The following is a 13,652-nucleotide window of genomic DNA, read 5'->3' on the forward strand; positions in this document are numbered from 1 at the left end:
TACAGGGTGGGCCATTTATATGGATACACCGTAATAAAATGGGAATGGTTGGTGATATTAAAGTCCTGTTTGTGGCACATTAGTATATGTGAGGGGGCAAACTCCTCAAGATGGGTGGTGACCATGGTGGCCATTTAGAAGTCGGCCATCTTGGATACAACTTTTGTTTTTTCAATAGGAAGAGGGCCATGTGACACATCAAACTTATTGGTAATGTCACAAGAAAAACAATGGTGTGCTTGGCTTCAACGTAACTTTATTCTTTTATGAGTTATTTACAAGTTTCTGACCACTTATAAACTGTGTTCAATGTGCTGCCCATTGTGTTGGATTGTCAATGCAACCCTCTTCTCCCACTCTTCACACACTGATAGCAACACCGCAGGAGAAATGCCAGCACAGGCATCCAGTATCCATAGTTTCAGGTGCTGCACATCTCGTATCTTCACACCATAGACAATTGCCTTCAGATGACCCCAAAGATAAAACTCTAAGGGGGTCAGATCGGGAGATCTTGGGGGCCATTCAACTGGCCCATGACGACCAATCCACTTTCCAGGAAACTGTTCATCTAGGAATGCTCGGACCTGGCACCAATAATGTGGTGGTGCACCATCTTGCTGGAAAAACTCAGGGAACGTGCCAGCTTCAGTGCATAAAGAGGGAAACACATCATCATGTAGCAATTTCAAATATCCAGTGGCCTTGAGGTTTCCATTGATGAAGAATGGACCCACTATCGTTGTACCCCATATACCACACCAAACCATCACTTTTGTTGTTCCAACAGTCTTGGAGGGATCCATCCAATGTGGGTTAGTGTCAGGCCAATAGCGGTGGTTTTGTTTGTTAACTTCACCATTCACATAAAAGTTTGCCTCATCGCTGAACAAAATCTTCTGCGTGAACTGAGGGTCCTGTTCCAATTTTGTTTTGCCCATTCTGCAAATTCTGTGCGCCGATCTGGGTCATCCTCGTTTAGATGCTGCAGTAGCTGGAGTTTGTAAGGGTGCCATTTGTGAGGAGCTAATATCCGCCGAAGGGATGTTCGACTAATGCCACTCTCCAGTGACATGCGGTAAGTGCTACGCTGTGGGCTCTTGCTGAATGAAGCTAGGACAGCCACTGATGTTTCTTCATTAGTGACAGTTTTCTTGTGTCCACATTTTGGCAAATCCAACACTGAACCAGTTTCACAAAACGTAGCAAACAGTTTGCTAACTGTAGTATGGGAGATGGGTGGTCTCGTAGGGTGTCTTGCATTGAAATCTGCTGCAATGACCCGGTTACTGCGTTCACCAGATATCAACACAATTTCGATCCGCTTCTCACGTGTTGACCTCCTCGACATGTCAATGGCTGTGAACAATGAGACACTTATAAATAACTCATGAAAGAATAAAGTTACGTTGAAACCAAGCACACCATTGTTTTTCTTGTGACATTACCAATAAGTTTGATGTGTCACATGGCCCTCTTCCTATTGAAAAAACAAAAGTTGTATCCAAGATGGCCGACTTCTAAATGGCCACCATGGTCACCACCCATCTTGAGGAGTTTGCCCCCTCACATATACTAATGTGCCACAAACAGGACTTTAATATCACCAACCATTCCCATGTTATTACGGTGTATCCATATAAATGACCCACTCTGTAAATTATACAGGCAGCCAATGGAGTTAGGCGAGGATGGGAGTTATGTGCTCTCTTTTATGAGTTCTGGTTAAAAGTCGTGCAGCAGCATTTTGGACCAGCTGCAGACGAGAGAGAAGACACTGACTAACTCTAAAATACAGAGCATTACAGTAATCCAAACGAGATGAAATAAAAGCATGGATTACTGTTTCAAATCACCTACTTGGTCACTACTTGTCACTGAGTTGCATCTACTGTACATCGTGCAAATGTAAATGCAACTCATTTACATTTGCACGATGTCTGGTCATTTTGCCTGACAAAGCCATTTTCAATCAAAAAATATAAAGAAAAAGACAACTTGTTTTCACATTTGAGAAACTGGAGTGAGAAATGATGGACTGATTATTGTAACTGCTAGTTATAGATTTCTTCAGTTCTGCTAAATCATTAATAGCCATCTTCTTCAGCATTTCTTAACATCCTTAATTGGTAGGTATGTAAGTGAAGTGGACAGCTGGTTGCCTGGTAACCTCCCATTGACAGTATGCTTTGAGGAAGCTGTTGCTTTAAGTCATGAAACTGGCGCAGGCCTAACAAAACCACAACCTCTTCCTCTTTTTGTTTTTGGGATGAATTTCTTGTCTCTGGTCAGAGCCAGCTAGCTATCTGTTTTAACACATTGTGCTAAGAAACATTAATTGACTACCGTCTTGGTTAATGGAATAATATATGAGAGATTGTTGCTAAAGCAGACCCACAAGTCAATCTTGACAGTTGCTGTTCAGTCTAGCTTGTGCTTGCCTTCTGTGATTGACACTCTGTTGGGTCTCATTGCTCCCAGTTTTATTTGAATGATGCCAGATAGTTGACCTTAAGCACAATGCAGTGCCCATTCCATCATTTCCTGTACACTGATACCTTATCCTGGTAACTGCATGTGTGGTAGAGTACCAGCTTGTCGAGCAGATCTTTGTTTCAGTGATGCGTACTAAGCCTTGTTTCTTTTTTCACTTCCTTCTGAGGGCGATTGTGGCTCAAGAGTTGGGAGTTCGCCTTGTAATCGGAAGGTTGCTGGTTCGAGCCCCGGCTTGGACAGTCTCAGTTATCGTGTCCTTGGGCAAGACACTTCACCCATTGCCTACTGGTGGTGGTCAGAGGGCCCAGTGGCGCCAGTGTCCGGCAGCCTCACCTCTGTCAGTGCGCCCCAGGGTGGCTGTGGCTACAATGTAGCTTGCCATCACCATGTGTGGATGACTGGATGTGTAAAGTGCTTTGGGGTCCTTAGGGGATTAGTAAAGTGCTATACAAATACAGGCCATTTACCATTTCTGTGATATTTTGTTTTTGTCCTGATGTCTGTGTTCAGTGAGAGTGGGTTTTGTTCTTTGATATTATGAAGTCTATGTTCCTTCAATTAAATTAAAAACAAAGAAAACAGTTATGAGCTACTGCAGTCATCTCAGATCATCTTTTCCACACATTCGGCTGAGGTCAGAAGTTCACGTATACTCATAAATGGGCATGAATGTCATGGTAATTTTAGGCTTTTAATTATTTTTTGAGCTGTTGTTTTTTTCAGAGTGTGATGATTGCAGTGGAGTGAGGTGGCATGATGGTTAGCACTGTTACAAGAAGGTCCTGGGTTTGAATCCGGCTTCTGGCTGGGACCTTTTTGTGTTTTCTGAAGTTTGCACGGTCTCCATATTTGAGTGGGTTCTCTCCAGGTACTCTGGCTTCCTCCCACAGTCCAAAGACCTCTAGTTAGTGGAGTTAATCTGTAATTCTAAATTGTCAATAGGTGCAAATGGTTGTTGGTCTCTGTGTTAGTCACGGCACTGTGTTAGGAAAGTGACAGATTGGCGACCTTTATAGGGTGTACCCCCTTTCCCCACAGAAGAGAATGGATGGATAAAAAGATTGCACAGCATACATCTTTCATGATTTAAAAAAACGAGAATTTGCACACACACACACACACACACACACATATACATATACATGTCTGCATGTGTTCACTTCACAATCTTCTAATAGGTGATGCTGAAGGTTCTACAACATCCTTCAACTTGACATGATCAAGGCCTATTAACTTCTCATTGACTACAGCTAGTAGTTTTGCTTTGCTGGCATTAAAAGGATTTGTTTGACAGCACTTATTGGATTTATCAATTTTTAAAACAATGGGAGAGTCCAAGGAACTCAGCGAAGATCTAAGAAGGAGAATTGTAGATTTAGACAAGTTGGGAAGGTCTCTTGAAGCCATTTCTAAACAACTGTAAATCCAAGATCATCACTTCAAGTAACTGTACATCAATATAAGCCTGAAGTGTCACCACTTTGAAAGAAGAGCCAAATTGTCAGCCTCAGATGAGAGAAAATTGGTTAGGATGTTTATGAACACACATTCATGACCAAGGCTCAAGTCTGCTATGAACTGGCAGTGGAACTGGAACACCAGTGTCACTTTCCACAGTTAGGCCAGTTTTCACCGTTGACTGAGAGGGTGATAACCAACAAGGAAGCCCCTGAACAAAACTGAGACCATTAATATCCACTGATAATTGCACTTTTTGCAAATTTGCAAGACTGAGCCATTTGGAGGAGTAAAGGTGAGGATTTCAAATCTAAGAAGTTTGTACCAGCTGTCAAGCATAGTGGTGGTTGCATCATGCTCGGGGATTTAGGGTACCGTGCACAAAGTGGATAGAGTAATAAAGACAGAGAACTACTTCCAGATTCTTCAGCTTCATCTCAAATCAACAGCTATGGTTGAAACTTGGACACAAATGGGTGTTCCAATGGGACAAAGATGGCAAGCTTATAGAAAAACTGGGTTTTGGACAGCATAAAGCAGACTAACATTAAGCTTCTGGCCTTCCCAAAGTCCTGACTTTAACCCTGATGAAAACTTGTGGAATGATTACAAGCCATGTCTGTGCTAGGAAATGAATCCAATTCTGCCAAGAAGAGTGATCAAATATTCAGCAAGCATTATGCTAGAAGTCTTCAATTAGAACTCTCTGTACATCTAAGCAGTTTGATTGCGACCTCTGCTATTCTTCAGGATAAAATATCTATACTAAGAAAGCAATAGAAAATCAACTATAGCAATGTATTTTTACTTGAAGTTCTAGAATGTTTGTGTCCTCACTCAGGAAAGGAGAAGTTAACATTAATAAAGCTGGATTGCAGCGTCTCTCCAGGAATGTATGCATCTTGTAATCTTATTGAAACTGTAACAGTAGACCCACAGTGTTAGTGACAGGGGGATGGATGGGCATCTACCAGGAAATTCAATTTGCAGCCAGATCTTATAGCTCCCTCATGTAATTCAAATAGACAGTTTGAAACCCTTGCTATGTGTTGATGACGAATTTGAAGCGCAGGTGAGAAATAGCTGGACAGATCCTCTGTGTCAATGCAGAGAGTGGAACAGAGCAGCGTGTGTTCTTCCCTGAGTACTGAAGGGCATCCTGGATGGATACATAGCAATTATTAGGGATGAAGTTATTACCAAAATGCTTCACATGCAGCAGATGTCTCACAAATATTTCCAAGGAGTACTTTTGCTGATTACTTCATATTCCTCAGAATTCCCCGCATGATGTTCATTCAGAGGGTTAACAATCTTGCCACTGAATACCAAGTGGAAATTGATCTTGAGGCTGATTCAATCGCACGGAGTGGCCTTTCTCTGTGGTTTTGTAACTGTATTATTAATGTCAAAAGAAAACTGGGCAAAATGTCTTTCCTGTTCTCTGGCTGATTATATGACAGAGTAACACAATGGTCTCGCCCACCTCAGCCCTCTACCCATCCAATGTCTGTGAATTATTTCCTCCTTCACAGGCAGAGAGCTGTGGCAAACACATCAAACAAGATTACATATATAGAGCTAGGGTATATTTACCCCCCCCCCCACCCTGGAGACATACTTAATTTGGCTGTTTCCTTGGCAACTTGAGTCTCACAAAGAGTGTGGAGTTGGCTGTAATTATAGAGCAGGCCTCTTGATCTGAGGCTCTAATCAGAAAAATGAATATGTGCAGGCTGTCATAAAGGCCCTGTGGCAACTCACACATGGCCTTGGACACCATTTGGGAGCGACCAGAGGAATTAAGACTCATTGTTGCTCTTGAACTTGTGATCTTTTGAAATGAGCTTTAAGTATCTTTTTTCTAAAAAGAAGAAAAAAGAAAAAGAAAAAAAAGAGCGAAACAGGCCAATGGATATCACTTATTTCTACAGTTTCATATGAAAAGAAGAGATTCATTTTGACAAATAAAAGAACTGAGCAACTAAAAGGGTCAGTAAGTTTATTGTTCAACTGCATGTAAACTTAGAAAGGCAGCCTGATGTGTTTGTCTCATGTTCAGGGGAAAAAATGAATAATTTAAGCTAGTAGAGGAGTTCTCTGCACAGGCACTTAAGAAAACTACCATGCAGGAGGTGTAGTGAGGAGGAAGGATGAAGAAGAACTTTTGCCAGGAGAAAAAAAAGAAAATTGAGAAACTGAAACGTGATAAAAGTCATTCTCTGATATGGCGGGATTTATTAACTAACAACAAACGCAAAGCCGTTTGCAAGTATGCAGTCATAAACAATAGCACAGTACAGTACTTGCCCAATCGTTTCCATTGAATTGTTGTGTCTTACTGTGTAAAAATGGCATCAATTCAGTGCAGTGCGTTATGGAAAAAAGTCCCTGCAGCTAGCTTCCAAGCTTGAAACTGTTATTTTACAGTTTCTTAATGTAGCAAAATATGCCAGAACTGTGCGAAAGGAATTATGTGTTTAATGGTTGCTAATATGTTATTATTTCAGTGTTCCTATTATAATGTGCATACTATTGCTGTAAAACATATTAAGTTGCTGTATGTATAAAACCACCATTCGCTATTCTCTACGGGTGCTCAGTCTCATGTCTTTCATCACATATCTGCTTTTGTCCCAAAATGTCCTGACCCGTGCACTGCATGGATGCAGGAACTCTGTTGTATTCAGCCTCTTGTATCCATTTGTATTTTTTACCCTGAACCCAATAACCCTGAAGATGAATGTCGGTTGGATGTGAGTAATCCCTTCAGGAGTCTCAGGCGTGGGGGACCCATTGCTAGCTAAAACCTAACAATATTCTCGGCCACACAAACACTAGAAACCACATCCATTTTAAACATTTACATTCCCATGAGTCTCTGCACTCGCCCGCTGTCTACAAACTGTCCATAATCTGAGGAACCACATCCTAGGAAAAGTATCTTAGCTGTAAGATTATACAGAAGCTTGCTGTTAATATTTTACCCTTAACACTTACAGCATTTACAATATTCCGACGAATTCACAGAGTTTACTGCACTATATTTTCTGTATTTCTAGAGCAGTTTGTTACAGTGTAACATACAGGACTTACTTACAGCTCATGGCTGAGTTCTTTTTTGTTGTTTTCAGCTAGAAACAGAGAACTTTTCACTTTTGATCTGAAGGTGGTACAATCAAAGCAAAGTTTGGGGCACATGAACATTCACACTAAACTTCATGACTTCAAAGGACTTTCCCTCTGCATCACAGATATTTGAGCCTACAGTAGTTTGACTACCAAACTGACCATCATATACCATCTCTAGAGTCATGCTGCAAGCATGGATAAAAATGTGAGTGACTTAAAAACAGAGCTAGAAGAAAAAGTTAAGGGGACTGGCTTGAAGGTGGAGAGCTCAGGTTTCACTCGACAAGAGTCGTGTCTCGTCTTTTGGAATACTTTCAAGCCCAACTGCTCTAAATGAAAGGGCCCTGAAGCAAGGGTGCAATCTCTGTTGGCAAAATCACTGGCCTGTGCTCATCAGCCATAAACATGTCACTGCCCAACTAGGTCACTGTTCTCTGTGTATGCACATCAAACGGAGTCCTCTAGTGCAGCAATGGCAGGCTCTGCGACTTTCTGTGCTGTACCTCCACACGATGTGGCCTATTTTTCCTCTTATGTGACATGTCACCTCACGCTCTCACGGCATGCACAGAGAAGGGAGGGGACACTAACAAGTTCTCCAGACAGGCAGAGTTTGACAGCTATAGTAAATGAGGAAGAGAGGATCTCTATGTTATACATATTTATTTATGTGTGTGTGTGTGTGTGTGTGTGTGTGTGTGTGTGTGTGTGTGTGTGTGTGTGTGTGTGTGTGTGTGTGTGTGTGTGTGTGTGTGTGACAAAATGGCGAGAATAAAGAGAAACTTAGAGGAACTGAAACAGGAAGACTTGCTTACATAACACATGGAAATTGCCTACTGTGGAAAAAGATCATTAACTTTTTCTTCATAATGGCCAAGTCCGCTAATCTTCTTAACTACCAAAATCTCTGCACATTAAATTAGTGACAATAATAATAATAATAGTATATTTTTATAACACTTTCACACAGTTATGAAGTGCTTCAACATGCAGTCTTACATTTATTCCAACATTCAGATGTACATGCAAACTGTAGATGTAGACTATGCCCAGAATTAATAAAAGAAAGACTATGAAAAGCTACAATAAGACAAACAAAATAAGAGCGTGGAAATGTTAGGATCTCTGATCAGCTGTTCGGAAAGTTTAATTGCTATTGTAATGTGGATTCTGAATTTCACTAGAAACTAGTGAAAGGAATCAAGAGTGCTGGTGTGCTAATTGTTATTAGCAGCCTAGCTAATGTGTTCTGAACCATAACCAAAAACTCCTTTTAACCCATCGCCTTAACCTTCAACGTAACCTGATGTGCACCTCCTGGGAAATGTAAGTACACATCAGTTCAACACAGCCCACAACGACTTGAATGGTGTGGAAGGCTGCAGTGTAGGGTTAAGAGGGGCTTCAAGTTACATTGTTAGTTAAGACATAGATTTCCACACAAGTCTAAATCAAGCTTAACCCTAGAACACTATCGCTATAAATAGTAACACGATCACTAATGCCGGGTGATTTATACCCGGTATAATATAACCAATGAAAAGTAATCAAATATATCAAAATATGACAACACATGACAAATTAGAGTGGTCTTCTTTTACTTTCAACTGTGCCATGTCTAACAAAATGAAAAATAAAACTCCTAAAACAAAATAATGACTCTGGAAAGCTGGTCTTTGGTCCACCCATTCCTGGGACATTTGAGACTTCCCTGGTGATGGCACAGGCTCCTCGACACGCAAACAGCTTCAGGAGAGAGAAATCATGTAAATGTATTTTCTCGGGTGTAAATCACCCAGCGATAGTGTTCTAGGGTTAAGGAAGACTGAGAGATCCACATAAAAAGTTACCATGGTTGAACATAAGAACTTAAGAGAGAACGACAAAGAAAAATCATAAACACTCAGAGTATATGATATTCCAGGTTTCTATCTGTGTCACTGATTTCCCAGAAGTCTCCACAAAAGCTTGCCAACATCATTCATTAATCACCTTGCCATACTTTGTTCCAAGACATCTTGTTAATGCAAGGAAGAAGTTAGAGCATTTTTGGAACAGAGTCCACTGACATTTGATCCGCTGGCAGCATAAAAACCTCCATTTGAAATCATGCAACTTCTTTTTTTTAAATAAAAAAGCAGTTTCCAAATTATAGGAACTACTCCTTTAAAATTTGCACAATTTAAAACACACACAAGCACACACACACACATACACAGCTGGAGTATTTTGACCTTTAGAATCTTTTAAATGCATTTAGGAGCTTCTTAGTCAGTATTTAACTTTGTCACTGTCACATCGTGCGTTACATGAGCTCACATGCTCCGTCCTGAGTGCACAATTAGTTTAACCTTTAACAGCACAGAAATGTAGCTGACACAAACATGTCAGCTACAAACACACCATCAGCTTAAATGCACAAACTCTACACTGTTTAGCATTCAGTATACTAATGCAGTATACTTGTAGCCCATGTATCTTAATGTCTGCATGTAAACAAAAGCAATAATGAAGTTTTTTGTTGTAAGACAATACCACACGATTAGTGCATTTAACTTAAGATCTACAAAAAATAGAATAAAATGGACTCCTCGTTACAAAAGTAAGTCTGGGTTAATTCAGTGACAGATTAGCATTAGCTAATAGCGCTAGCTATTGAATTGCTAATTCAAGATACTTAAATAGTGTAATTAACAATACTAGAGCTACAGCTGTTTAGTAATACAGTCTGTAGATATAGACAGTATAAAAGATGGACGTAGCTTCGGGGTCTAAAAAGTGAAGCTAAAACAGAAGCGTCCTAAACCTGCAATCTTTTAGAGGCCATGCAAAAAGACTTCCAGTCTCAAATGGATTTTATACTTCCTTTGTCTGTGAGTAGGGTCCACTTTGGTCCCAGTGACGTAGATTTCATCATCTCACAGTAGGTATGAGGGTCCGTGCCTGGCTTTTTTTTGTGACCGAGTTGACTTATCAGCAAAGACTTCATTACAGTGAAGCAAATCTGCATGAAGGCAGCTGACTTCAACCAGACTGCAAAGAAGTATAACAGGAATCACTACTCGGTTGTCAGGTCTCCAGCTCTCCATGTTAGTGTCTGCAACTGAATATAATCCAGGCTTTATACAAGACTACTTTTTATTTATTTATTTTTAGAAGGAACATGACCATATTTGGCCGGGAGGATAAAGGTGTGGTGTTCACAGCTAATGCTAGCACTAGCTTTCTCACGAGGCGCCTTTGTAATAAATTCAGGGTGATATTAAAGTGTACGTGAAAAATGGGGTTAAAAACTAAATGCATAAACTGGAGTTCCTACACAGCAATCTGTTATATGTACAGTGTCTTTGCAGGCAGCCAAATGCTGGACAACATGAAATAGTAGCGTAACTCAAAATCGCCATGCTTCTAACTATGCAAGTCTTAATACAGTTTAAATTAGTTGGTTATATAATAATTTATCCATGCACAATTTGAAGAGGATATTACTACAAGTACCAAAATTGGGCTGTATACACACTTAGCCTATTTCTCCTATAAAGTTAAGTACTTAGTATCCTTTGAGTACTGACTTCCTTTTAGAGCCTTCCTTGAATGCTGTTTGGTACTTCTACTTCAACCAACACTCGTATTAGTTTAAGTTCTACTTTTTGGATATACAGTAGATTCTTCTTTTTTAAAGAGGTAACAATAAATAAATAAATTGCTTTCCTCATTTATGCTAACCTCAGTTGCCTATCTCTGATCCACGAAGAGAGCTAGTGCATGCTTCTGCAAGGCACATAAGAACTTCTCAGGCCATAAAGCACTTCAAGTGTGGCTAATATTGAAAATGAATGATTTACAGTGTAGTCGGGAGAAGGTCACTGCCTGCCACATCTTATGAGTTGATGGTTGAGTAGAGAGAAGTGTTCTTTCATGCCAGAGGAATGCTGTTCCTGACAAGTACACAGGCAGGACTGTGCTTTTGTTGAAGAATCTGCAGAGGATTCCTAGAACTGCAGGATATGGAATTAGCAGCAGAAAACCATCAACTCGTGAGTGACCAAATCCTTATAGTGTGAATTACACTATGTCAGGAGTGCTGGGGAAAACTTCCGAGCAGCAGAGGGGAATGTATAGGATCTGGAATCATTTCAAACTGTAATGAAAACAATGAGAAAATGACAACTTTGATGATCTGTTTGATAAGCAACTGATATGAAATCCCATCTGGATTAAGCATGCAACCATTCATGATTAAAATCTAGATAAAGTGTCTAATCAATATTTTAATTACATGTTGATGAAAAATGTTTTAATCATCATGCATATTTCATGCCACTGGGTTTAGATGGGAATGTTACATTCATGTTTTCTCTTATATTCTGAAAAAAATCATAAAAATCAGATCCAAATCATAAAGAGAAAGTATCCCCCCTCCCTTTTTTCTAGAAGGGTGATGCATTTCACAAGTTCATCTTATGTTAGTGAGTATTATGGGATTATCCATGTGAAAATTCTCAGCTTGCTCACAAAAGTAAAAGCAAAACTGAGTAGGGAGCACAGAATGAAAGAAAAAGCTTAAAGCTGAAGTGCTGCACACTGCAGTGTGTGTTGATAAAATTCAATTCAGTTTTATTTATATAGCGCCAAATCACAACAACAGTCGCCTCAAGGCGCTTTATATTGTACAGTAGATCGTACAATAATAGATACAGAGAAAAACCCAACAATCATATGACCCCCTATGAGCAAGCACTTTGGCGACAGTGGGAAGGAAAAACTCCCTTTTAACAGGAAGAAACCTCCAGCAGAACCAGGCTCAGGGAGGGGCGGGGCCATCTGCTGCGACCGGTTGGGGTGAGAGAAGGAAGACAGGATAAAAGACATGCTGTGGAAGAGAGACAGAGATTAATAACAGATATGATTCAATGCAGAGAGGTCTATTAACACATAGTGAGTGAGAAAGGTGACTGGAAAGGAAAAACTCAATGCATCATGGGAATCTCCCAGCAGCCTACGTCTATTGCAGCATAACTAAGGGAGGATTCAGGGTCACCTGGTCCAGCTCTAACTATATGCTTTAGCAAAAAGGAAAGTTTTAAGCCTAATCTTAAAAGTAGAGATAGTTTCTGTCTCCTGAATCCAAACTGGAAGCTGGTTCCACAGAAGAGGGGCCTGAAAACTGAAGGCTCTGCCTCCCATTCTACTTTTAAATACTCTAGGAACAACAAGTAGGCCTGCAGTGCGAGAGCAAAGTGCTCTAATGGGGTGATATGGTGCTACAAGGTCATTAAGATAATGGGGGCCTGATTGGGGCCTGATTATTTAAGACCTTGTATGTGAGGAGCAGGATTTTGATAAAACTGCATAGTCTTGGTTTATGGGCCCCAGTGCAAGCAGAGGTGACTGTTTAAAAATAAAGTGTGCTGTTGAAGCATGAAATAATCCCCTCTGCTATATGCCTGGATTTTTTTGGAAATCAAAAATTATGACTTCCTTTAAGTGTGAAATTAGATAATCTTCACTACATTTGGAAGTTCCAGTTAGTAGCTAATTATTTTAACATTAAGAGTAAACAAACACACAAAAATACCTAGGCTTCCATCCTCCCTTTAAATTTTTACGCTAAGTTAAGCGGGGGTTGGAAGTGGGTTATGAGAAGCATGCGGGTGGTGGATTGGCCAGATGTTGGTCGATGTGTAAAAATAACTCAGTTGTTTGGTGGTGGCTATGGCGGAGCTTCCACAGAGGCAACAGGTGGATGAGGCAAAGGGGAGGCAGGAGGAGGAGAGACCCGAGGCGGCTGCCGGTCCGAGTGTCAGGTGAACTGAACTTCAGGTAAGAAGTTATGACCTGCAGTCTATCTGGGTCAGATAGAAACCAAGTTTAGGTGGAATTTATTTTTGTTGTGCTGACTTTTTACCGTCAGTTACAATAAGTCTTACTGCGTACTAGCTAGCAAGACAGAGTTTCTATACAGCTGTGTGGGTGCTATGATGTTACAGATAGTGAACTTTATTTTATTCATAAGTTTAGTTAGTAGAATTGCCAACCGTCCTGTAAAAAACGGAATCGTCCCGTATTCAGAGAAAATATTACGCGTTTCGTATTGAGCTGAAAAGGAACACAGTTTGTCCCGGACTTCAGCTAGGATAGAAAAAGACACAAAGCTGGAGTTATTCTGTGTCTTTATGCTGCAGCTGTTTCTTCTTCTCTCATTCTGTCCCCTCCCTCTCCTGTTGCTACTTCAATCATGAAACTGATCAATGATCAGCTGATCGGCTTTTCTCTCTTGTTTGTTTATCGCCCACTTTGCGCCAGAAAGCAGAAACCAGCAGATGTCGCGCTAAACAACAGCAGCACGTTTAAGCTTGATCAGCTGTTGTTAGAATTTATTTAATATCAATTTCTAGTATCAGCTGATGTTTGCTGGAGCCACAGCTGTAAAGCTGCTGGTCCTGATATTGGTTTGGATATGTGGTGAGCAGTGTTGGTCAAGTTACTTGAAAAAAGTAATCAGTAACTAATTACTGATTACTTCCCCCCAAAAGTAATCCCGTTACTTTACTGATTACTTATTT

Source organism: Copadichromis virginalis, linkage group LG7 (genome assembly GCF_057382275.1).
Source record: "Copadichromis virginalis isolate Kocher_CV1m ecotype Utaka linkage group LG7, C_Virginalis_male_GT1.1, whole genome shotgun sequence".
Classification (NCBI taxonomy): domain Eukaryota; kingdom Metazoa; phylum Chordata; class Actinopteri; order Cichliformes; family Cichlidae; genus Copadichromis; species Copadichromis virginalis.